The sequence below is a fragment of the Panulirus ornatus genome, chromosome 61, assembly GCF_036320965.1.
Source record: "Panulirus ornatus isolate Po-2019 chromosome 61, ASM3632096v1, whole genome shotgun sequence".
Classification (NCBI taxonomy): Eukaryota; Metazoa; Arthropoda; class Malacostraca; order Decapoda; family Palinuridae; genus Panulirus; species Panulirus ornatus.
Window position 1 is genome coordinate 12,652,629 of NC_092284.1, and position 27,938 is coordinate 12,680,566.

The 27,938-nt window shown below is 46.5% G+C and overlaps 1 long non-coding RNA gene across 1 annotated transcript in view; it reads left to right on the forward strand.

Moving 5' to 3' along the window:
• The window catches only part of LOC139767401 (uncharacterized), a 188,369-nt gene that overhangs the window by 55,268 nt on the left and 105,163 nt on the right, over positions 1-27,938 (forward strand). The window lies entirely within an intron of this gene.

The window sequence follows — 27,938 nt, forward strand, 5'->3', positions numbered from 1 at the left end:
CTCCACCGCGATCCAGTAGCAAGCTGCCGACTCTGCCAGCCGACCATAGCCTACCTCAACCATCCAGTAGACAAGCTGCCACTCCTGCCAGCTACACGCATCCATAACACCGCATCCAGGCCAGCCAACCTGCCGCTACCTGCCAGCCGACATGCCTACCTCACCGATCCATAGAAAGCTGCACCTGGCCAGCGACCTCACTGCTCCACAAGCGCCTTCCAGCAGAAGCCTCACTCATCCACATGGACGCCACCGCGACCCCCGATCCAGTAACAAGCTGCCGTTCCCTAGCCAGTGACCCTAGCCCTCCACCCACCGATCCATGGGCAAGCTGCCGCTCCTGGCCAACCGACAATACCTACCTCAACCGATCCAGTAGAGACTGCCACACCCTGGCCAGCCGACCCTAGCCTACCTCACGCGTCCAGTAACAAGCTGCCACTCCCGGCCAGCCGACCCTAGCCTACCTCAGGTCCAGTAGACAAGCTGCCGCTCCCGGCCAGCCGACCCTAGCCTACCTCACCGCGATCCAGTAGACAAGCTGCCGCTCCCTGGCCAGCCGACCCTAGCCTACCTCAACACGATCCAGTAGACGAGCTGCCACTCCCTGGCCAGCCGACCCTAGCCTACCTCACCGCGATCCAGTAGACAAGCTGCCGCTCCCTGGCCAGCCGACCCTAGCCTACCTCACAGCGATCCAGTAGACAAGCTGCCGCTCCCTGGCCAGCCGACACTTGCCTACCTCAACGCGATCCAGTAGACAAGCTGCCACTCCCTGGCCAGCCGACTCTTGCCTACCTCACCGCGATCCAGTAGACAAGCTGCCGCTCCCTGGCCAGCCGACCCTAGCCTACCTCAACGCGATCCAGTAGACAAGCTGCCGCTCCCTGGCCAGCCGACCCTAGCCTACCTCACCGCGATCCAGTAGACAAGCTGCCGCTCCTGGCCAGCCGACACTAGCCTACCTCAACGCGATCCAGTAGACGAGCTGCCACTCCCTGGCCAGCCGACCTTAGCCTACCTCACCGCGATCCAGTAGACAAGCTGCCGCTCCCTGGCCAGCTGACCCTTGCCTACATCAATGCGATCCAGTAGATAACCTGCCACTCCCTGGACAGCCGACCCTAGCCTACCTCAACACGATCCAGTAGACAAGCTGCCACTCAATGGCCAGCCGACTCTTGCCTACCTCAACGCGATCCAGTAGACAAGCTGCCACTCCATGGCCAGCCGACTCTTGCCTACCACACCGCGATCCAGTAGACGAGCTGCCACTACCTGGCCAGCCGACCCTAGCCTACCTCACCGTGATCCAGGAGACAAGCTGCCGCTCCCTGGCCAACCAATCCTTGCATACCTCAACACGATCCAGTAGACAAGCTGCCACTCCCTGGCCAGCCGACCCTAGCCTACCTCAACACAATCCAGTACACAAGCTGCCGCTCCCTGGCCAGCCGACACTTGCCTACCTCAACGCGATCCAGCAGACAAGCTGCCACTCCATGGCCAGCCGACTCTTGCCTACCACACCGCGATCCAGTAGAGGATATGGCACTCCATGGCCAGCCGACCGTAGCCTACCTCACCGAGATCCAGTAGACAAGCTGCCGCTCCCTAGCCAGCTGACCCTAGCCTACCTCACCGCGATCCAGTAGGCAAGCTGCCGCTCTCTGGCCAGCCTACAATAGCCTACCTCAACTCGATCCAGTAGAGGAGCTGCCACTCCCTGGCCAGTCGACCTTAGCCTACCTCACCGCGATCCAGTAGACAAGCTGCCGCTCCCTGGCCAGCTGACCCTTGCCTACATCAATGCGATCCAGTAGATAACCTGCCACTCCCTGGACAGCCGACCCTAGCCTACCTCAACACGATCCAGTAGACAAGCTGCCACTCCCTGGCCAGCCGACACTTGCCTACCTCAACGCGATCCAGTAAACAAGCTGCCACTCAATGGCCAGCCGACTCTTGCCTACCATACCGCGATCCAGTAGACGAGCTGCCACTCCATGGCCAGCCGACCGTAGCCTACCTCACCGAGATCCAGTAGACAAGCTGCCGCTCCCTAGCCAGCTGACCCTAGCCTACCTCACCGCGATCCAGTAGGCAAGCTGCCGCTCTCTGGCCAGCCTACAATAGCCTACCTCAACTCGATCCAGTAGAGGAGCTGCCACTCCCTGGCCAGTCGACCTTAGCCTACCTCACCGCGATCCAGTAGACAAGCTGCCGCTCCCTGGCCAGCTGACCCTTGCCTACATCAATGCGATCCAGTATATAACCTGCCACTCCCTGGACAGCCGACCCTAGCCTACCTCAACACGATCCAGTAGACAAGCTGCCACTCCCTGGCCAGCCGACACTTGCCTACCTCAACGCGATCCAGTAGACAAGCTGCCACTCAATGGCCAGCCGACTCTTGCCTACCATACCGCGATCCAGTAGACGAGCTGGCATTCCATGGCCAGCCGTCCGTAGCCTACCTCACCGCGATCCAGTAGACAAGCTGCCGCTCCCTAGCCAGCCGACCCTTGCCTACATAAATGCGATCCAGTAGATAACCTGCCACTCCCTGGCCAGCCGACCCTTGCCTACCTCAACACGATCCAGTACACAAGCTGCCGCTCCCTGGCCAGCCGACACTTGCCTACCTCAACGCGATCCAGTAGACAAGCTGCCACTCCATGGCCAGCCGACTCTTGCCTACCACAACGCGATCCAGTAGACAAGCTGCCACTCCATGGCCAGCCGACCGTAGCCGACCTCACCGAGATCCAGTAGACAAGCTGCCGCTCCCTAGCCAGCTGACCCTAGCCTACCTCACCGCGATCCAGTAGGCAAGCTGCCGCTCTCTGGCTAGCCGACAATAGCCTACCTCAACTCGATTCAGTAGACAAGCTGCCGCTCCCTGGCCAGCAGACCTTTGCCTACCTCAGCGCGATCCAGTAGACGAGCTGCCACTCCCTGGCCAGCCGACCCTAGCGTACCACACCGTGATACAGTAGACGAGCTGCCACTCCCCGGCCAGGCGACCCTAGCCTACCTCACCATAACTCAGTAAAGTAGCCACAACTCTCATCGCCTATTTCTGGGCCACCTCACCGTGATCCAGTATACTAGCCACCGCTTCGTGGCTGACCGAAGCTACCCTACGTCACAATGATCCAGTACCGAAGCCACCACTCACCCGCTTATTCTAGCCTACCTCACTGTGACCCAGTGCAGTAACTCCCCGCAAAGCTGACCACAGCCTATGAAAATCTTACCTAACATCCCCAGAAGTATATGATCATAATGGAAATGTACCATTATTTTTGTGGTCTGCTGGTGTGAGAACGCATGAAGTGGCCACGTATAAGGGATATTTGGCAGTGGGGCGAAGTATTACAGCAGATTTCTAATTTCTTTCACTGGAAACATGAAGCTTCAAAAGGATCCGGTGGTCTGTTAATGTTTGTATGTTGGAAATCTAAAAGAGTTAAAAAAAGTTTTTCAAATGAGCTAAACCGCCAATTAACCAAAACCATGTTAACTGTAATAATGTGAATGGCGGGTTACACATTCCAGGATGAATAATCATTAGCTGTCATATGAGTGAACAGTAATATACTTCGAAGTGTCTGTCTACAGAGTTCATAGGTTTTCTACATTTTCTAGCTGTGCTAATTATACTAAGTACACCTAACTCTAGTTCATCACTCACTCTACATTGGTTACAACCATTAATCTCCAAATGTTACTCATACCTGGCTAGAATTAAGAACTTTGTTTATACAAAAATCATTCAACTCCAGAGCCGGGAGCACGAAGCCAGCTGGCAGCTACCGAGCCGGCGACCTGACACCTGTGGCCACATATCCTCACCTTTCCACCACCACAAGACTTATGTCAGCAAATTGGGTTTTACCCCGAGTATCTCATTGACCAGTACCTTACCTCTTCTCTAGTCTCCTGAAGTCTCCTCCACCACTACACTTCCCGGAACCCTCAACACGATATTGTCACTCACCACAACAACCCAGGAAATGAACGTATGAACCAGAAACATAGTAATCTTCGGTTTCGGAATGACCGCGCTCGTGTGGCATCTCGAAGCAGAAGCGGGGCTTTATTGTATGGCAAGGCGTTGTCTCAATCCAATGAAATGACTTGCATGGCCTTTTATCGTTTTGTAACATTCATTTTTGACTATACACTTACTAATACTCTATGTACTCGTGATACATGCGTGTGTTACTAAACGTTTATGTAGGAAAATTTCTTTTGCTCTATAATAAAGTATATATTTTGAATGTCAGTCCGTCCAAGTCAGAGTCAATGTAACAATTCGGATTGAGACGTCGTCCACGTTTATAATACATTCCGACTCTTCTGACGTCAGTCAATTTCTAAACAATGTTTTACTTGTTCGTCTTTTTACGATAAACCACGACTGAGACAAAATGTGATCTTAAGAATACATTTTGTCCTCGACGATGGAAATATATTTTTATCGCGATTATAGATAGTACATTTCTGAGGACGGCCATACCCAGGACCACTAACCTATATCACCATTTACCACACTCGACATAGAAAATGGAATTTCGCCGATGGTTTTCAATGACCCCATATGTATTTATAGTACTTCCCTAACGTGTAATAATAATAAATGGACACAGAATCAACAGAAGTGTGTCAACAGACCAGACTAAAACATGAGCAATATGCTCGTCCTGCTTTTAATGTGGTATTTCCCAGAACAACCTTTGTCGACGAGAATTTCCAAGACACGTATGCGAACTGTTGTGATCGATTTATTTTTTCTACGGTGGCCGAGGCAGCAGGGGCACCTGAATGCCCTAATCAAGGCATCTTGTTAACAAGTATATATATATATGTACGTACGTCTTGACGTACGACAGTGCACTACGACGGCTTGTTCTCTGAGAAACGTAAGGTATTCCCTCCTTGTTAAACAAGAACGACTGTAACATCAGAGCCGCTTTTTCCAATGATGTCTCACCAGCTGACATACGTCAGCATCTCACAGCCTGGCGCGTGTTGGTCCGTTTCCTGCTGACACAGGACGTCAGCGCACTCCAAGACTGACAATGAAGCCCGACACATGCCGGCGATTCACTCCCTGACAGCTAGGTGTCACCCACCACCACCCCCTGCAGTGGCTCTCTCCTTGGGAGACTACGGCAACTCGCTCCCTAACACAAAACCTCCCGACTAATACCTTAAGCTCATATCACTCCCTAAAAGCTAAATATAATCGCCAGTCATGGACCAAAAATATATAATTCCCAAAGTGAAGCTTATTTTGATGACCTGTGAAGCTCGATAGAGCTGCCAAATATCGTTTGGCATTGTTCAGCATAAACTCTAGAGTAAGGCTTTACTTTGATTGCCTCTGTTGCCCTCAACAGCAAAATGAAATTGTCTGGCGAAGCCAGAGTAAAGTCACCAACATGCAGCTTTTCTTTGATGACCCATGTAGCACGCACAAGTGTTAGCCAGAGGAAATTTCCTCAAATAAAACTTTAATTCGACGACTCACATATGTGTCCCACAAAACCTATATAAAACAGTCTACCGTTAGCCTAAATAAAAGACTGAATGTAAAGCTTTACTTTGACGACCCATAAACCATGCAAGTGGAAAATAGTCGTCTGGCATAAGCTATAACAAATGTCCTAAAGGGACGCTTTAGTTTGGCGTCGTTGGTTCATTCCTATACAATCTACTTCGACTAATTCGTTTATACATACATTGCGGCTTCCTGCCTTACACACTACAAATGTGAAAAGAAAGCGTTACTCACTCTCGACTGACGTCGGTGGCTCAGTCTGTGATACACGTCGGTAGCTTACTTGAACACACGTTACTTCGACGAACTCAAAAACTTAGCTCACTCTCCAACAGTCATCGATGAGCTTCGTCTCTAACACACGTGTGTCGGTAGCTCACTTCATGGCAAACCAAATTGGATTCTCTCTCTCTCTGACACGCAACGGTATGGCTTCCTACTTGACACACTAAAAACACTGTTCACTCCCTGATGGACGTCGGTGGCCTCGTGTCTGATACACATCGGTAGCTCACTGCCAGATACACTACATGGCCTAACTCCGTTACGATTACTTCCTGCCTGACACACACTCTTCAGAGGCAAAAACACGTCGGTGGTTTTGTCTGTAACATACGTGGGTAGTTCACACCATGACACAATACACGACTAACTCCCTGATGCACAAGACTGGCTTCCTACATCACACTACTACAGTGGCGACAACACAAAACCGCTGCTCACTTCCTAACAAACTACCGTGGCAAAGAATGGCTGCTCACACTGACAGATTCTCTGGCTCTTTCTCTAGCACATGTTGGGACCTCACTCTAGGACACACTGTTCCCACTAACTCCCTGGCACACAAGGGCGGCTTCCTATCTGACGGTGGAGGAACGCTACTCACTCCCTGACAGAAGTCAGCGGCTTCGATTCGACCACATGTCGTGGGCTCATGCCCCGATGTACGATAGTTTACCACGGCGGTCTGTTGTTCTCTGGCACACGACGAGAGGTTCTCTCCCCCCCCCCCCCTTCAACAATGACAAACAACAACGCCCGACATATCTGACATATCGTCCTCTAAAATCAAAGCCGTTCAGTTTCAAATGACGATCTCACCAACTGACATGGGTCTGCACCTCATATCCTGGCGCGTTGGCACGTCCCTTCCTAATACACGGCGGCGGATCACTCCAAGACAGGCGAAGACCCATGACACATAACGAGCGAGTCATTCGCTAACACGCAACAGTCTTACTGCCACGCGCCGGGTTTAATGTCTCTCTCTCTCTCTCTCCCCCTCCCTAGGGTGCTATGGCAGCTCACTCTCCGACACAAAATTATGGCCTCCCGGCTAACAATACCATGAGAGTATAGCGCTCCATGAGGAACCAAATGCTCCCTATCTTGACAAAAGTCACAGGGGGGATCCCAGTCTGCCACATACCGTCATGTCAATCATTTATGTCGATGGTTCACGCCTCGACTCGACGAAGGCTTACCCCCCTGTGAAACTTACACGTGAAGGAGGTACCACCCTCTGACTCGACGAAGGTTTACCCCACTATCAAGCTTACAAGTGAAGGAGGTACCACCCTCCTTGAATCGACGAAGGTTTACCCCACTATCAAACTTACACGTGAAGGAGGTACCACCCTCCTTGACTCGACGAAGGTTTACCCCCTATCAAACTTACACGTGGAAGGAGGTACCATCCTCCTTGTGGCAAGACACTTGAGTGCTGTTATGACGGCTTCCTCTCTCCTTCTTGCAAGGTCAGCGGGCGACTGAGGGTGACGTGGTCCTCGACTAAGGGTGACGTGGTCCTCGACTGAGGGTGACGTGGTCCTCGACAGTGGTCCGAAGATCATATCCAACCCGTTGTTTGACTGGAAGTCTGGAAATGAATTGTGTCTTAATTTCCATTTCAGCTTGAATACATTAAGGCATATTTTTCTATTAAGCTGACTTACGACATGTTGTATATAACATATACCAGTGTGCAAGATAGATGTAAGGTCATGGGTACATTATAGGCTAATCTATTATCATCCATCTTTAAATATATGCTAAAAATAGGTGACAACTGCGAGGACAAAAACCTCTCACTAACAATGTTATCCTTACAATTCTTGATCTGTGAAACGTTAGGGTAAACAAGATGCAATTGTATGTTATCATTTACCAGTAAAAGGAGCTTCAAAAACTAGTCTCTTATTGTTTGTATACTGCAAATACAAAAGGTAGGTAGTTATTATTCCCACTTTGAGCTAAACTGGTAATTAGGGAAAACAACCATATAACTGTAATAACCTATTTGGCGGAGTCAGACGTTTCATAAGACTGTGAACAATTAAAAGCTGTTGCCTGAACGAATCGTAATATTAACCAAAGTTTCAGACGAAGTACTTTAATCTACATTTTTCTTGCTGTAGGAACTACAGAGTTGTCCACACTTCCACCATGTTCACCTACAGTTGACCAGTCATTCACCAGTGGTTACAGCCAATGGTCTCCCATGACTCATTAACCTGGCTATAAATAAAACCTCTTTTTTATGGAGCAATCAACTCCAAGTGGAGACCACGAAGCCGGCAGACTACGTATGTTGTTTGTTGGTATTTACGGCCATCGACCTTTGAGGAAGGTCATTAGGACCTGTAATCCTATCTAGTATGTGATTTAAGTCACACCTAAATACCTATTTCAATAAAAAATAGAAAAAAATAGAGAAATTATAATCATATGATAAAGATGAACTGTAATTAGAAATAATGGGAAAAAAAGATTTTGTGGGTATTGAGCCAACGTGGCAGCAAACAGCCCAGTCGGCACAGCAGCCACAGTTGCAGTTTACCCAAGAGTGCGAAGTAATAGGACAGACGAAAGATACTCCTCCACCACGTCAAGCACATAGATGAGGATTATTCATTTGGAGGACCGCCAGCTCAACCCCATGGCGCAGCTGCCCCGGAAAATAACCACCACGTCCCCTCAAGGCCGACCGTTTAATGTGTCGACATGTCCACCTACCATGCGACCAGCCCAAGTAGTAGGAGGAGCCTCACACCAAAGCCAAACCCTCCACAGAGAACCACCAACGAACCACCTTACGTCATCTGGATCAATTCTGTTTCTCTGAGAACGACCATCAATTTGTCAATATTACTCGAGTTGCCCCAGAGTACACTGACAATGTTAAATCAGATTTTTTCTTGTACTAATCTAGTAAGTATATCTGGCTATGACGAGGATAAATCAATTGCCGAGATATTGCCAGTCCGGTGATCTACACGAGTTCCACTATCATCGTTCAGAAGAGTGAGGTTGGCATTGATTATATAATCAACCATTTGTTCCTCCCTGGCGTCTGCCCGGATACTTCCCCACTGATAATGATGAATATTGAAGTCCCCTAAAACTACTTTACGGTTAGGTATTGATTAACAAGCCAATTTGACTCATCATTATCAAGTGCGTTTGAACTGGAGCAATATATCCAACATATGGCCAGGTATGTACCATTAAATTTCATTCTACATGCGCCAACGTCTAGGTTAGGTTTTAAAGTCACTCGCGTATGAGGCAAATTCTGGTGTACATAGATAGCTACCCCACGATTCTCGTCTCTTCTATACGAGTGTTAACTATCTACAACAGAACAATCTTCGGCTGTGCCGTGTAGAAGTGTCTCTTGTAAACAAATCACGGCTGGCCTATACAGTGCAAGCAACATTTGTAATTGTGCTTGCTTTTGCCTAAGGCCTATACACTACAATTCCAATGTATTATACTGAACGTGTTGGCATATGAGTTATTTAACCGACCAGGTTTCTTAGCCCGTTTATGTCGAGACTTGAGCGAGTCCCGAGGCGACCATACATGGTCCCTAGATGTGGATTATCTGGCATCCACTAAGTTTATGTCCTCCAACGAAGAAGACCTGTGAACCACAGGCCTCCTAGTTGGAGATACCGGAACAATGACGACACGTAATTTTATTCCAAGTTTAGTCATGGTTTGAATATGAGTTAGTTTTGTTCTTTTACCTTCCTGTAGGACGGAATGAGGATGTGGTATTGGCATAGGATTTGTTCTGGACTGTGGTTGGAGGATTAGGTGTAGGTGTAGGGTTGAATGGAGCTGGATATTTGGAACTGACGATCGGGGTGTCACAAGGAGTGTGTCGAGATTGTTCGCATAACCGGATTACATTTCAAAGCAGACGCGTAGGATTCATTATGTTTAGAGGTTTCACGAGACTCCTTAACCCTACTCCTACCCTCATCATGAGACGTTATTTTGTGTCTTGACTGCACAGACAGCCTTCTCAAACTGGAACCGGGGACAGGCCCGGTCCCAACTTGGGTGGTTGCCATCGCAGTTAACACACAACATCCTATTAGCCATACAATCCTCAGCGGTATGACCCTACTTAGCACACTTCCCTCCCACATTTGGCAGAAAGAGTGCAACGCTTTAAGAGGCGGCCAAATTCCTGGCATTTAAAGCAACGTAAGGGATTCGGAATGAACTTGACATCACATGTAACCAATAGAGATATTGTCCGGTAGCCGAGCTCTCCCGCAGGTTAGGTTAATCAGGGGAGTTCTACGCCGTTGGCCATTGATAACTTTGGTGATGAGCCAGGCAGCGATAACGTCCTCGTTTGTTAGTTCCTTCACAATGTCGTCCTCTGACATATCCATGACATCAGTGCAGTGGATGACTCCCCTGCATGAATTCATGGCAACGGGTATCGAGACCACGTCATGAATATGGAACTTCAACGTAAGTAGTTCCGCCACCGGTTTCGTCGACTAACCAGTTTCCTGATCGTTTCAACATGCCAAGACCATCCATCAAAAACCCTCCTGATTAGGAATGGATTGAAGAAGGCAAGAGTCGTTGCTGTGGTCGTATGGGCCAACACAAATTCAGCGTTTCTTCTTTTTCATGGATGGTCCGTCACCACTACCCCCTACGGGGGCATTGGATGGCTGACCTAGGTCCATCCTAAAGGAGCCTAACCTCAAAATCTGGAATGCCAAACCACCCCAGTGGAAAAAAAAAACTAACTATCCCGAAAAAGAAAAAGATCTGGCAATTGTTTTATGCAGAAAAGTTTCAAGGCGGAGCCGGTCACACGAAAGCCAAGCGGAGTTCTCCTGCGGACACCCGTCAATGAAAGATCGATTTTGCATAGAACAACCTTATAAAAGATATTGATGAACAATAACTTTCAAAAAAAACCTTGAAAACTAAGTAAGGGTAGTGACAACGCAGGGAGGAATAGCTACAACCTACCTCTGAAAGAAGGGCCACAGCTCCGTACAGGTCAGTAGCTTGTACGAGACTGTGGTCGGAACAGGTACGACTGCACATTGCCCTGCGCAATGTCACTGCGCATGTAGTTATGGCTACCACAGCTAGGGAGCAGTGGTGGCTTGCCTGACTGGCGTTTCTCAGTATGTTTATCCTGATCCCAGCCCTGAACATACGGACAAATAGCAAAATATTGCATTTAATTTTTAAAAATCACTTCCTTTGTAAACACTACACCGAGTGAAAAACACCTCTATAAAGACTACAGTTAAAAAACGAACGTATTTGGCCACCGGAAGCAGCACTTCACATATAATCAACATTAGTAAACATAAATCAAATTTAGATATATGTAAATAATCCGAAGAAAGTAGTGAAGGGTAACTGAAGATAGAAAGGCTGAAAGTAGAGAGCTAATCATGGCATTCTAAACGAAACCAAAATGGCATCCTAGGTAAGAGCTGTGTAATCCTTCCTACGTACTGATACGCGGAATAAAAGCTCATGGAAGTCCCACTTGTCAAGGAAAAATACACAGAAACATTGCCATAGTGCTAAGCAAAGTCTGACTTGCCGAAAAGATGAGTAGACGCTACGACATCAGGCAACACAGACTTGAAATACAGAGCGTAAGAACACGTCCTCCCTGGCCAGCCGACCCTTGCCTAACTCAACGCGATCCAGTAGACGAGCTGCCACTCCCTTGCCAACCGACCCTTGCCTACCTCAACTCGATCCAGTAGACGAGCTGCCACACCCTGGCCAGCCGACCCTAGCCTACCTCAACGCGATGCACTAGACTAGCTGCCACTCCCAGGCCAGCCGACCCTAGACTACCTCACCGCGATCCAGTAGAGAAGCTGCCACTCCCTGGCCAGCCGACCCTTGCCTACCTCACTGCGATCCAGTAGACGAGCTGTCGCTCCCTGGCCAACCGATCCTTACCTACCTGAAAGCGATCCAGTAGACAAGCTACCGCTCCCTGGCCAGCCAACCCTAGCCTACCTAAACGCGATCCAGTAGACGAGGTGCCACACCCTGCCCCGCCAACCCTAGCCTACCTCAACGCGATCCAGTAGACAAGCTGCCACTCCCTGGCCAGCCGACCCTTGCCTACCTCACCGCGATCCAGTAGACGAGCTGCCACTCCCTGGCCAGCCGACACTAGCCTACCTCACCATAACTCAGTAAAGTAGCCACAACTCTCATCGCCCATTTCTGGGCCACCTCACCGTGATCCTGTATACTAGTCACCGCTTCGCGGCTGACCGAAGCTACCTTACGTCGCCATGATCCAGTACAGAAGCCACCACTCACCCGCTTATTCTAGCCTACCTCACTGTGACCCAGTGCAGTAGCTGCCCGCAAAGCCGACCAGTGCAGTAGCTGCCCGCAAAGCCGACCACAGCCTATGAAAATCTTACCTAACATCCCCAGAAGTAAATGATCATAGTGGAAATATACCATTATTTTTGTGGTCTGCTGGTGTGAGAACGCATGAAGTGGCCATGTATAAGCATTATTTGGCAGTGGGGCGAACTCTTACAGCCGATTTATAATTTCTTTCCCTGGAAACATGAAGCTTCAAAAGGACCCGGTGGCCTGTTACTGTTTGTATGTTGGGAATCTCAAAGGAAAAAAAAAAGTTTTTCAAATGAGCTAAACCGCCAATTTACCAAAACCATGTTAACTGTAATAATGTGAATGGCGGGTTACACATTCCGGGATGAATAATCATAAGCCGTCATCTGACTGAATAGTAATATACTTCGAAGTGTCTGTCTACAGAGTTCTTAGGTTTTCTACATTTTCTAGCTGTGCTAATTATACTAAGTACACCTAACTCTGGTTCACCACTCACTCTACATTGGTTACAACCATTAATCTCCAAATGTTACTCATACCTGGCTAGAAATAAGACCTTCGTTTATGCAAACATCATTCCACTCCGAGCCGGGAGCACGAAGCCAGCTGGCAGCTACCGAGCCGGCGACCTGACGCCTGTGGCCACATATCCTCACCTTTCCACCACCACAAGACTTATGTCAGCAAATTGGGTTTTACCCTGAGTATCTCAGTGACCAGTACCTTACCTCTTCTCTAGTCTCCTGAAGTCTCCTCCACCACTACACTTCCCGGAACCCTCAACGCGATATTGTCACTCACCACAACAACCCAGGAAATGAACGTATGAACCAGAAACATAGTAATCTTCGGTTTCGGAATGACCGCGCTCGTGTGGCATCTCGAAGCAGAAGCGGGGCTTTATTGTATGGCAAGGCGTTGTCTCAATCCAATGAAATGACTTGCATGGCCTTTTATCGTTTTGTAACATTCATTTTTGACTATACACTTACTAATATTCCATGTACTCGTGCTACATGCGTGTGTTACTAAAAGTTTATGTAGGAAAATTTCTTTTGCTCTATAATAAAGTATATATTTTGAATGTCAGTCTGACCAAGTCAGAGTCAATGTAACAATTCGGATTCAGACGTCGTCCACGTTTATGATATATTCCGACTCTTCTGACGTCAGTCAATTTCTAAACAATGTTTTACTTGTTTGTTTTTTTACGGTAAACCACGACTGAGACGAAATTTGTCCTCGACGATGGAAATATATATTTATCGCGATTATAGATAGTACATCTCCGAGGACGGCCATAAACAGGACTACCAACCTATATCACCATTTACCACACTCACCATAGAAAATGGAATTTCGCCGATGGTTTCCAATGACCCCATATGTATTTATAGTACTTCCCTAACGTGTAATAATAAATGGACACAGCATGAACAGAAGTGTGTCAACAGACCGGACTAAAACATGAGCAATATGCTCGGCCTGCTTTTAATGTGGTATTTCCCAAAACAACCTTTGTCGACGGGAATTTCCAAGACAAGTATGTGAACTGTTTTGGTCGATTCATTTTTCATACGATGTCCGAGGCAGCAGGGGCACCTGAATGCCCTAATCAAGGCATCTTGTTAACGAGTATATATATATATATATATATATATATATATATATATATATATATATATATATATATATATATACACGTACACACAACAAAAAACTATCGCGCAGAGGGGGTCTGAAGACGTCTGTAATGATCACTGACCTACCTCTTCTACCATGCCGGTAGGGTTGGTATACGTGCCTGGAAGGCACAGGTTTCCAGAGTCCTATGCTAGACCCATGTAAGTTACGTGCCACAAGAGCGGCATTATATAATCAACAATAAAATTACATCATACAAGGCAGTACGAACCCCTACTTTTGAATTGGTGTGTGCAATATAGCTGTGAGACACACACAGCTATATCCGGCAACCCCCGCATGTGGCAGCTGCAGCATACCTCAATGTGATGCGAGGTAAACACAATAGCTTCATATTGTATAGGTGTAATTTGGGAAGAATATGTTTTACTATTGATATTGTATTATTTTATAGCACTTCTGGGTTCGTGGCAGTCCATAAAGGTTATCTTACACCGCCATTTCGTGTCCATGCAGGAAATGTAAGGAGACATGCGATATGCTTTTGAAACAATGAAACAGCTCGGGTATAGTTCACTGCGAGTCAATGTCGAAAGGTTGTTTTTGTGGTATATCTAATTTTACCATGGAGACCTCACAAGCGACACATGAAGCTATTCTACAGCTTCATAATGAGGGCTAGAGTGACTCTGAAATTAGGAGAAGTCTTGGTATTCACCGGTCAACCGTAGCACGATGATATTCGCAGACAGGCAGAGTTGGGCAACACAGACAACAGGCATCGGCGTAGGCGCCCACGTTGCACAAACCCGGAAGATGATCAGGTAATGATGTTGCATATATAGGTATACTGGACCACTTGATGTTATGTAAACAACCACATCATATGTTATATTTGCAATATGTCATCCTTTCCCTAGGCCATAGCAGCTGTCATTGCTGCTGCCCCCTTCACGCCCGCTAGCAAAATTCGGGATACTCTTGGTCTGCAGTGCACCACTCAAACTGTCCGAAACAGACATCACTCTGATGGGCTACGTGGTCGCATACCAGCAACAAAACCTATGTTAAGTGAGGCAAACGTAACGAGCTCCATCCTGCAAGCCGAACCTATACTCACCGCGATCCGCAACAAGCTCAGCTGCCGGAATAGCGTGACCTAGCGACCAACCACGATCTAGTGGACAAGCGCCATCTCCGGCCAGCACCTTACCTACCTCACCGAAATCCTGTAGACAAGCTGCCGCTCCTGGCCAGCCGACCCTTGCTACCTCAACGCGATCCAGTAGACGAGCTGCCACCCCTGCCAGCAGACAAGCTGCCACTCCCTGGCCAGCCGACCCTAGCCTACCTCACCGCGATCCAGCAGACAAGCTGCCGCTGCCTGGCCAGCTGACCTTAGCCTACCTCACCGAGATCCAGTAGACAAGCTGCCGCTCCCTGGCCAGCCGACCCTAGCCTACCATACCGCGATCTAGTAGACAAGCTGCCACTCCCTGGCCAGCCGACCTTACCATACCTCACCGAAATCCAGTAGACAAGCTGCCGCTCCCTGGCCAGCCGACCCTTGCTACCTCAACTCGATCCAGTAGACGAGCTGCCACTCCCTGCCCAGCCGACAAGCTGCCGCTCCCTGGCCAGCCGACCCTAGCCTACCTCACCGCGATCCAGTAGACAAGCTGCCGCCCCCTGGCCAGGCGACCCTTACCTACCTCACCGCGATCCATTAGACAAGCTGCCGCTCCCTGGCCAGCCGACCCTAGCCTACCTCAATATATTCTAATAGATGAGCTGCCACTCACTGGCCAGCCGACCCAAGCCTACCTCAATATAATCCAGTAGACGAGCTGCCACTCCCTGGCAGCCGACCATAGCCTACCTCAACGCAATCCAGTAAACAAGCTGCCACTCCCTGGCCAGCCGACTCTAGCCTACCTCAATATAATCCAGTAGACGAGCTGCCACTCCCCGTCCAGCCGACCCTTGCCTACCTCACCGCGATCCAGTAGACAAGCTGGCGCTCCCTGGCCAGCCGACCCTAGCATACCTCACCGCGATCCAGTAGACAAGCTGCCGCTCCCTGGCCAGCCGACCCTAGCCTACCTTAGAGCGATCTAGTAGAAAAGCTGCCGCTCCCTGGCCAGCCGACCTTACCATACCTCACCGAGATCCAGTAGACAAGCTGCCGCTCCCTGGCCAGCTGACCCTTGCCTACCTCAACTCGATCCAGTAGACGAGCTGCCACTCCCTGCCCAGCCGACAAGCTGCCGCTCCCTGGCCAGCCGACCCTAGCCTACCTCACCGCGATCCAGTAGACAAGCTGCCGCTCCCTGGCCAGGCGACCCTTACCTACCTCACCGCGATCCATTAGACAAGCTGCCGCTCCCTGGCCAGCCGACCCTAGCCTACCTCAATATATTCCAATAGATGAGCTGCCACTCACTGGCCAGCCGACCCTAGCCTACCTCAATATAATCCAGTAGACGAGCTGCCACTCCCTGGCAGCCGACCCTAGCCTACCTCAACGCAATCCAGTAGACAAGCTGCTGCTCCCTGGCCAGCCGATCCTAGCCTACCTCACCGCGATCCAGTAGACGAGCTGCCACTCCCCGGCCAGCCGACACTAGCCTACCTCACCATAACTCAGTAAAGTAGCCACAACTCTCATCGCCCATTTCTGGGCCACCTCACCGTGGTCCAGTATACTAGCCACCGCTTCACGGCTGACCGAAGCTACCCTACGTCACCATGATCCAGTACAGAAGCCACCACTCATCCACTTATTCTAGCCTACCTCACTGTGACCCAGTGCAGTAGCTCCCCGCAAAGCCGACCACAGCCTATGAAAATCTTACCTAACATCCCCAGAAGTACATGATCATAATGGAAATTATATTTCTTTTTTTTTATTATACTTTGTCGCTGTCTCCCGCGTTTGCGAGGTATCGCAAGGAAACAGACGAAAGAAATGGCCCAACCCCCCCCCATACACATGTATATACATACGTCCACACACGCAAATATACATACCTACACAGCTTTCCATGGTTTACCCCAGACGCTTCACATGCCTTGATTCAATCCACTGACAGCACGTCAACCCCGGTATACCACATCGCTCCAATTCACTCTATTCCTTGCCCTCCTTTCACCCTCCTGCATGTTCAGGCCCCGATCACACAAAATCTTTTTCACTCCATCTTTCCACCTCCAATTTGGTCTCTCTCTTCTCCTCGTTCCCTTCACCTCCGACACATATATCCTCTTGGTCAATCTTTCCTCACTCATTCTCTCCATGTGCCCAAACCACTTCAAAACACCCTCTTCTACTCTCTGAACCACGCTCTTTTTATTTCCACACATCTCTCTTACCCTTACGTTACTCACTCGATCAAACCACCTCACACCACATATTGTCCTCAAACATCTCATTTCCAGCACATCCATCCTCCTGCGCACAACTCTATCCATAGCCCACGCCTCGCAACCATACAACATTGTTGGAACCACTATTCCTTCAAACATACCCATTTTTGCTTTCCGAGATAATGTTCTCGACTTCCACACATTCTTCAAGGCCCCCAGAATTTTCGCCCCCTCCCCCACCCTATGATCCACTTCCGCTTCCATGGTTCCATCCGCTGCCAGATCCACTCCCAGATATCTAAAACACTTCACTTCCTCCAGTTTTTCTCCATTCAAACTCACCTCCCAATTGACTTGACCCTCAACCCTACTGTACCTAATAACCTTGCTCTTATTCACATTTACTCTTAACTTTCTTCTTCCACACACTTTACCAAACTCAGTCACCAGCTTCTGCAGTTTCTCACATGAATCAGCCACCAGCGCTGTATCATCAGCGAACAACAACTGACTCACTTCCCAAGCTCTCTCATCCCCAACAGACTTCATACTTGCCCCTCTTTCCAAAACTCTTGCATTTACCTCCCTAACAACCCCATCCATAAACAAATTAAACAACCATGGAGACATCACACACCCCTGCCGCAAACCTACATTCACTGAGAACCAATCACTTTCCTCTCTTCCTACACGTACACATGCCTTACATCCTCGATAAAAACTTTTCACTGCTTCTAACAACTTTCCTCCCACACTATATATTCTTAATACCTTCCACAGAGCATCTCTATTAACTCTGTCATATGCCTTCTCCAGATCCATAAATGCTACATACAAATCCATTTGCTTTTCTAAGTATTTCTCACATACATTCTTCAAAGCAAACACCTGATCCACACATCCTCTACCACTTCTGAAACCACACTGCTCTTCCCCGATCTGATGCTCTGTACATGCCTTCACCCTCTCAATCAATACCCTCCCATATAATTTACCAGGAATACTCAATAAACTTATACCTCTGTAATTTGAGCACTCACTCTTATCCCCTTTGCCTTTGTACAATGGCACTATGCACGCATTCCGCCAATCCTCAGGCACCTCACCATGAGTCATACATACATTAAATAACCTTACCAACCAGTCCACAATACAGTCACCCCCTTTTTTAATAAATTCCACTGCAATACCATCCAAACCTGCTGCCTTGCCGGCTTTCATCTTCCGCAAAGCTTTCACTACCTCTTCTCTGTTTACCAAATCATTTTCCCTAACCCTCTCACTTTGCACACCACCTCGACCAAAACACCCTATATCTGCCACTCTATCATCAAACACATTCAACAAACCTTCAAAATACTCACTCCATCTCCTTCTCACATCACCACTACTTGTTATCACCTCCCCATTTGCGCCCTTCACTGAAGTTCCCATTTGCTCCCTTGTCTTACGCACTTTATTTACCTCCTTCCAGAACATCTTTTTATTCTCTCTAAAATTTAATGATACTCTCTCACCCCAACTCTCATTTGCCCTTTTTTTCACCTCTTGCACCTTTCTCTTGACCTCCTGTCTCTTTCTTTTATACATCTCCCACTCAATTGCATTTTTTCCCTGCAAAAATCGTCCAAATGCCTCTCTCTTCTCTTTCACTAATACTCTTACTTCTTCATCCCACCACTCACTACCCTTTCTAATCAACCCACCTCCCACTCTTCTCATGCCACAAGCATCTTTTGCGCAATCCATCACTGATTCCCTAAATACATCCCATTCCTCCCCCACTCCCCTTACTTCCATTGTTCTCACCTTTTTCCATTCTGTACTCAGTCTCTCCTGGTACTTCCTCACACAGGTCTCCTTCCCAAGCTCACTTACTCTCACCACCCTCTTCACCCCAACATTCACTCTTCTTTTCTGAAAACCCATACAAATCTTCACCTTAGCCTCCACAAGATAATGATCAGACATCCCTCCAGTTGCACCTCTCAGCACATTAACATCCAAAAGTCTCTCTTTCGCACGCCTGTCAATTAACACGTAATCCAATAACGCTCTCTGGCCATCTCTCCTACTTACATAAGTATACTTATGTATATCTCGCTTTTTAAACCAGGTATTCCCAATCATCAGTCCTTTTTCAGCACATAAATCTACAAGCTCTTCACCATCTCCATTTACAACACTGAACACCCCATGTATACCAATTATTCCCTCAACTGCCACATTACTCACCTTTGCATTCAAATCACCCATCACTATAACCCGGTCTCGTGCATCAAAACCACTAACACACTCATTCAGCTGCTCCCAAAACACTTGCCTCTCATGATCTTTCTTCTCATGCCCAGGTGCATATGCACCAATAATCACCCACCTCTCTCCATCAACTTTCAGTTTTACCCATATTCATCGAGAATTTACTTTCTTACATTCTATCACATACTCCCACAACTCCTGTTTCAGGAGTATTGCTACTCCTTCCCTTGCTCTTGTCCTCTCACTAACCCCTGACTTTACTCCCCAGACATTCCCAAACCACTCTTCCCCTTTACCCTTGAGCTTCGTTTCACTCAAAGCCAAAACATCCAGGTTCCTTTCCTCAAACATACTACCTATCTCTTCTTTTTTCACATCTTGGTTACATCCACACACATTTAGGCACCCCACTCTGAGCCTTCGAGGAGGATGAGCACTCCCCGCGTGACTCCTTCTTCTGTTTCCCATTTTAGAAAGTTAATACAAGGAGGGGAAGATTTCTGGCCCCCCGCTCCCGTCCCCTCTAGTCGCTTTCTACGACACGCGAGGAATACGTGGGAAGTATTCTTTCACCCCTATCCCCAGGGATAATATACATATATATATATATACATATACACATACACACACATACACATACATACGCACATATACACACACACACACACATACATATATATACATATGAAAAATGTAAGAAACAATTTAGAAAACTGAAACTTCTAGCTTGAAATGAATGAAAAAAATGAATGTCACATAATGGTTCAACCTCTGGCTATGGAAAAAGGAAATGTATAATTTATTTACACAAACGTCAATAGCAGTTCTCATCAATTTAACCACTGTATCAATAAGCTTCAATGTCTAAGCTACATTTTTCTCCAATTTCACTATTTTCTTGTCAAAACACCATGTATGAAAACATAATGGAAATGTACCATTATTTTTGTGGTCTGCTGCTGTGATAACGCATGAAGTGGCCACGTATAAGGGATATTTGGAAGTGGGGCGAACTCTTACAGCAGATTTCTAATTTCTTTCCCTGGAAACGTGAAGCTTAAAAAAGGACCCGGTGGTCTGTTACTGTTTGTATGTTGGACATCCAAAAGAAAAAAAAAAAGTTTTTCAAATGAGTTAAACCGCCAATTTACCAAAACCATGTTAACTGTAATAATGTGATTGGCGGGTTACACATTCCGGGATGAATAATCATAAGCTGTCATCTGAGTGAATAGTAATATACTACGAAGTGTCTGTCTACAGAGTTCATAGGTTTTCTACATTTTCTAGCTGTGCTAATTATACTAAGTACACCTAACTCTAGTTCACCACTCACTCTACATTGGTTACAACCATTAATCTCCAAATGTTACTCATACCTGGCTAGAAATAAGACCTTTGTTTATGCAAACATCATTCAACTCCGAGCCGGGAGCACGAAGCCAGCTGGCAGCTACCGAGCCGGCGACCTGACACCTGTGGCCACATATCCTCATCTTTCCACCACCACAAGACTTGTGTCAGCAAATTGGGTTTTACCCCGAGTATCTCAGTGACCAGTACCTTACCTCTTCTCTAGTCTCCTGAAGTCTCCTCCACCACTACACTTCCCGGAACCCTCAACGCGATATTGTCACTCACCACAACATCCCAGGAAATGAACGTATGAACCAGAAACATAGTAATCTTCGGTTTTGTGAATGACCGCGCTCCTCCGCCATCTCGAAGCAGAAGCGGGGCTTTACTGTATGGCAAGGCGTTGTCTCAATCCAATGAAATGACGTGCATGGCCTTTTATCGTTTTGTAACATTCATTTATGACTATACACTTACTAATATTCCATGTACTCGTGCTACATGCGTGTGTTACTAAAAGTTTATGTAGGAAAATTTCTTTTGCTCTATAATAAAGTATATATTTTGGATGTCAGTCCGACCAATTCAAAGTCAATGTAACAATTCGGATTCAGACGTCGTCCACGTTTATGATATATTCCGACTCTTCTGACGTCAGTCAATTTCTAAACAATGTTTTACTTGTTTGTTTTTTTACGGTAAACCACGACTGAGACAAAATGTGATCTTAAGAATAAATTTTGTCCTCGACGATGGAAATATATTTTTATCGCGATTATAGATAGTACATCTCCGAGGACGGCCATAGCCAGGACTACCAACCTATATCACCATTTACCACACTCACCATAGAATATGGAATTTCACCGATGGTTTCCAATGACCCCATATGTATTTATAGTACTTCCCTAACGTGTAATAATAAATGGACACAGCATCAACAGAAGTGTGTCAACAGACCAGACTAAAACATGAGCAATATGCTCGTCCTGCTTTTAATGTGGTATTTCCCAAAACAACCTTTGTCGACGGGAATTTCCAAGACAAGTATGCGAACTGTTGTGGTCTATTTATTTTTCATACGATGTTCGAGGCAGCAGGGGCACCTGAATGCCCTAATCAAGGCATCTTGTTAACGAGTATATATATATATATATATATATATATATATATGTACGTACGTCTTGACGTACGACAGTGCACTACGACTGCTTGTTGTCTGAGAAAATTAAGGTATTCCTTCCCTGTTAAACAAGAACGACTGTACCATCGGAGCCGCTTTTTCCAATGATGTCTCACCAGCTGACATACGTCAGCATCTCACAGCCTGGCGCGTGTTGGTCCGTGTCTTGCTGACACAGGACGTCAGCGCACTCCAAGACTGACAATGAAGCCCGACACATGCCGGCGATTCACTCCCTGACAGTAGGGTGTCAGCCACCACCATCCCCTGCAGTGGCTGTCTCCTTGGGGGACTACGGCAACTCGCTCCCTAACACATAACCTACCGACTAATACCTTAAGCTCATATCACTCCCTAAAAGCTAAATATAATCGCCAGTCATGTACCAAAAATATATAATTCCCAAAGTGAAGCTTATTTTGATGACCTGTGGAGCTCGATAGAACTGCCGAATATCGTTTGGCATTGTTCAGCATAAACTCAGTAAGGCTTTACTTTGATTACCTGTGTTGCCCTCAACAGCAAAATGAAATTGTCTGGCGAAGCCAGAGTAAAGTCACCAACGTGCAGCTTTTCTTTGATGACCCATGTAGCACGCACAAGTGTTAGCCAGAGGAAGCCATTTGAGGAAATTTCCTCAAATAAAACTTTAATTCGACGACTCACATATGTGTCCCATAAAACCTATATAAAACCGTCTACCGTTAGCCAAAATAAAAGACTGAATGTAAAGCTTTACTTTGACGACCCATAAACCATGCAAGTGGAAAATAGTCGTCTGGCATTAGCTATAACAAATGTCCTAAAGGGACGCTTTAGTGTGGCGTCGTTGGTTCATTCCTCGACAATCTACTTCGACTAATTCGTTTATACATACATTGCGGCTTCCTGCCTTACACACTACAAATGTGAAAAGAAAGCGTTACTCACTCTCGACAGGCGTCGGTGGTTCAGTTTGTGATACATGTCGTTAGCTTACTTGAACACACGTTACTTCGACGAACTCAAAAACTTTGCCTACTCTCCAACAGTCATCGATGAGCTTCGTCTCTAACACACGTGTGTCGGTAGCTCACTTCATGGCAAACCAAATTCGATCCTCTCTCTCTGACACGCAACGGTATGGCTTCTTACCTGACACACTAAAAACACTGCTCACTCCCTGATAGACGTCGGTGGCATCGTCTCTGATACACATCGGTAGCTCACTCCCAGATACACTACATTCCCTAACTCCGTTACGATTACTTCCTGCCTGACACACACGCCTTAGAGGCAAAAACACGTCGGTGGTTTTGTCTAACATACGTGGGTAGTTCACACCATGAAACAATACATGACTAACTCCCTGATGCAGAAGGCTGGCTTCCTACCTCACACTATTACAGTGGCGACAAAACAAAACCGCTGCTCACTTCCTAACAAACTCCCGTGGCAAAGAATGGCTGCTCACACTGACAGATTCTCTGGCTCTTTCTCTAGCACATGTTGGCACCTCACTCTAGGACACACTGTTCCCACTAACTCCCTGGTACACAAGGGCGGCTTCCTATCTAACGGTGGAGGAACGCTACTCACTCCCTGACAGAAGTCAGTGGTTTCGATTTGACCACACGTCGTGGGCTCATGCCCCGATGTACGATAGTTTACCACGGCGGTCTGTTGTTATCTGGCACACGACGAGAGGTTCTCTTCCTCAACCCCCCTCAACAATGATAAACAACAACACCCGACTCGTCCTCTAAAATCAAAGCCGTTCAATTTCAAACGACGATCTCACCAACTGACATGCGTCTGCACCTCATATCCTGGCGCATTGGCACGTCCCATCCTGATACACGGCGGCGGATCACTCCAAGACAGACGAAGACGCATGACACATAACGAGCGAGTCATTCGCTAACACGCAACAGTCTTACTGCATCGCGCCGGGTTTGATGTCTCTCTCTCTCCCTCCCTCCCTAGGGTGCTACGGCAACTCACTCTCCGACACAAGATCATGTTCTCCCGGCTAACAATACCATGAGAGTATAGCGCTCCCTGAGGAACCAAATGCTCCCAATCGTGACACAAGTCACAGGGAGGGTCCCAGTCTGCCACATACCGTCATGTCAATCATTTATGTCGGTGGTTGACGCCTCGACTCGACGAAGGTTTACCCCCCTATGAAACTTACACGTGAAGGAGGTACCACCCTCCTTGAATCCACGAAGGTTTACCCCCTATCAAACGTACACGTGAAGGAGGTACCACCCTCCTTGACTCGACGAAGGTTTACCCCTAATCAAACTCACACGTGAAGGAGGTACCACTCTCCTTGACTCGACGAAGGTTTACCCCTAATCAAACTCACACGTGAAGGAGGTACCACTCTCCTCGACTCGATGAAGATTTACCCCCTATCAAACTCGCACGTGGAGGTACCACCCTCCTTGACTCGACGAAGGTTTACCCCACTATCAAACTTACACGTGGAGGAGGTACCACACTCCTTGAGGCAAGACACTTGATTGCTCTCATGACGGCTTCCTCCCTCTCTCTTGCGACGTCAGCAGGCGACTGAGGGTGGTCCTCGTCGGTGGTCGGAGTGTCATCATATCCAACCCGTGGTTTGACTGGAATTCTGGAAATGAACGGTGTCTTAATTTTCCTTTCAGCTTGAACACATTAAGGCATATTTTTCTATTGATATTAAGTTAAATTAAGAAATATTATATGTAACATCTACCAATGTTTGTGTGTGGGTCATGATAGATCTGAAATTATGGGTACATTATAGTTTAATCTATTATCATCCATCTTTAAATATATGCTTCAAATTGGTGGCAACTGCAAGGACAAAAGCCTCTCGCTAGCAATGTTATCCTTACAATTCTTGATCTGTGAAATGTTAGGGTAAACAAGATGCAATTGTATGTCATCATTTACCAGTAAAAGGAGCTTCAAAAGCTGGTCTCTTAGTGTTTGTATACTGCAAATACAAAAGGTCATTATTCCCATGTTGAGCTCTACTGCTAATTAAGGCTAACAACCATATAACTGTAATAACCTATTTGGAGGGGTCAGACGTTCCAAAAGGCTGTGAGCAATTAAAAGCTGTTGCCTGAACGAATCGTAACATAAACCAAAGTTCCAGACGAATTGCTTTACTCTACATCTTTCTTGCAGTAGGAACTACAGAGTTGGCCACACTTCCACCATGTTCACCTATAGTTGACCAGTCATTCACCAGTGGTTACAGCCAATGGTCTCCCATGACTCATTAACCTGGCTATAAATAAAACCTCTTTTTCATGGAGCAATCAACTTTGGTGATGAGCCAGGCAGCGATAACGTCCTCGTTTGCTAGTTCCTTCATAATGTTGTCCTCTGACATATCCATGACATCAGTTCAGTAGATGACTCCCCTGCATGAATTTATGGCAACGGGTATCGAGACCACGTCATGAATATGGAACTTCGTCAACTTAAGTAGCTCCGCTACCTGTTTCATCGACTTATCAAATCACCACTAACCAGTTTCCTAATCGTTTCAACATGTCCAAACCAACCATCAATGACGTTTCTGATTAGGAAAAGACTGAGGGAAGCAAGAGTCGTTGCTCTGGTCGTATGGGTCAACACAAAATCAGCGTTTCTTCTTTTTTATGGAAGCGTCCGTTACCACTACCCCCTACGGGGGCAGTGGATGGCTTACCTATCTCCATCCTAAAGGGGCCTAACCTCAAAATCTGGAATGCCAAACCACCCCAGATGGTGGAAAAAAACTAACTATCCCGAAAAAAGAAAGATCGGGCAATTGTTTTATGCAGAAAAGTTTCAAGGCGGAGCCGGTCGCACAAAGGCCAAGCGGAGTTCTCTTGCGGACAACCGTCAATGAAAGATCGATTTTGCATAGAAGAACCTTATAAAAGATATTGATGAACAATAACTTTCAAAAAACTTACAAAACTAAGCAAGGGTAGCAACAACACAGGGAGGAATAGCTACAACCTAGCTCTGAAAGACCGGCAACAGCTCCGTACAGGTCAGTAGCTGGTACGAGACTGTGGTCGGAACAACTACGACTGCACATTGCCCTGCGCAATGTCACTGCGCATGTAGTTATGGCTACCACCGCTAGGGATCAGTGGTGGCTTGCCTGACTGGCGTTTCTCTGTATGTTTATCCTGATCCCAGCCCTGAGCATATGGACAAATAGCAAAATATTGCATTGATTTTTAAAAATCACTTTCTTTATAAACACTGCACCGAGTGAAAAACACCTCTATAAAGACTACAGTTAAAACACGAACGTACAAGGCTACCAGAAGCAGCACTTCACATATAATTAACACTAGTAAACATACATCAAATTTAGATATATGTAAATAATCCGAAGAAAGCAGTGAAGATAGAAAGGCTGAAAGTAGAGAGTTGATCATGGCATTCTAAACGAACCCAAAATGGCATCCTAGCTAGGAGCTGTGTAATCCTTCCTACGTATTGATACGCGGAATAAAAGCTCATGGAAGCCCCACTTGTCAAGGAAAAATGCACAGAAACATTGCCATAGTGGTAAGCAAAGTCTGACTTACCGAAAAGACGAGTAGACGCTACGACAGCAGGCAACACAGACTTTAAATACAGAGCGTAAGAACACGTCCGTCTTGGGAGACGATACAAATAAGACTGCAAATGGCGGCCGAGCTCAGCGATAAACACATACAAATAAGCGCAACTTAAAGACTTTGACATACTGATTTTTGTGATGCTGGCAGTAACGCCATCTGGAGGTCGATTAAGAACTATTAGAAAACGGAAAATATACACCTTAACTACCAAAGAAAACGGGAAACCTAAAGGTAATTGTAAGCTACTCAAATCTGCCATAATTTCTGCAAGGAATAAAGTCCTTTGTTCTACTTTTATGTGGTATAAATGTTATGTTTTGCTTTAGCAATGGGGAAAACTTAATATAAACTTGACGTTTTGTTAAATGACACAGAATTTTCTTCATGGCTCAAGAACATAATTTTCTTTTTTCGTTTTCCTTTCTTGAATTTGTACTGGTAATTTATTGTAATTTAGATTTCCCTAATACTCTTACATTTCACCTCATTCTTAAATATTGTGATAAAAGGAAACAATTGATCATGTGATATTCATTTAGTGCAAAACAGTATTGATTAGTATATATCAGAACACATTTTGTTCTCACCTTATGATAGACCGTATGTACATGTATATTTTCAATTGCTGAAAACGTATGGAAAACTTCTTGTATGAGAAATAAATACTGTTTATATAATAAGAGATGTAGTAAAGTATTTAGTCATCTTTGTATACTTCCTATAAAATATTCTTTTGTATCTCTGAAAAATGTTCAAGATTCTGTATTTCTTTTCTGTTATTACCCTTATTCCACTGAGAATTTGTATGCTTCTCACTGTTGGGAGCAAATAGATCTATCATTGTATCTACATTTCTTCTCAGCAAAATTTCTTAAACATTGGCACACAGTATCCCTCTTATAATCACTGTTTCAACATTATTTGCTTCCAATTCTTTCGTATAATATTTGCTTCCAATTTGCTTCCAATATTTCCTTCCAATCCTTTCGTATAACTTTTGTGTTTTTGGTACGGTAAGAGCAATGATTATCTATAGATATCTGTGGTACATGTATACAACTATACATAGTATCATTATCCTCAGTGGATGAAAGTAGAACTTATCTCTATACCATCAACTTCTACGATGGTCTAGTGACATTCATCCTCATTCATCATCCTAACCATTAAAATGTACCTCAGACATTTCAGTTAGAGAGGGTGTAATATCTATCAAGCTGAAGGTAGGAGAAGGCTGCAAGTGGCTAATGCAAACCAATGAACCAAGTGCTGCTGT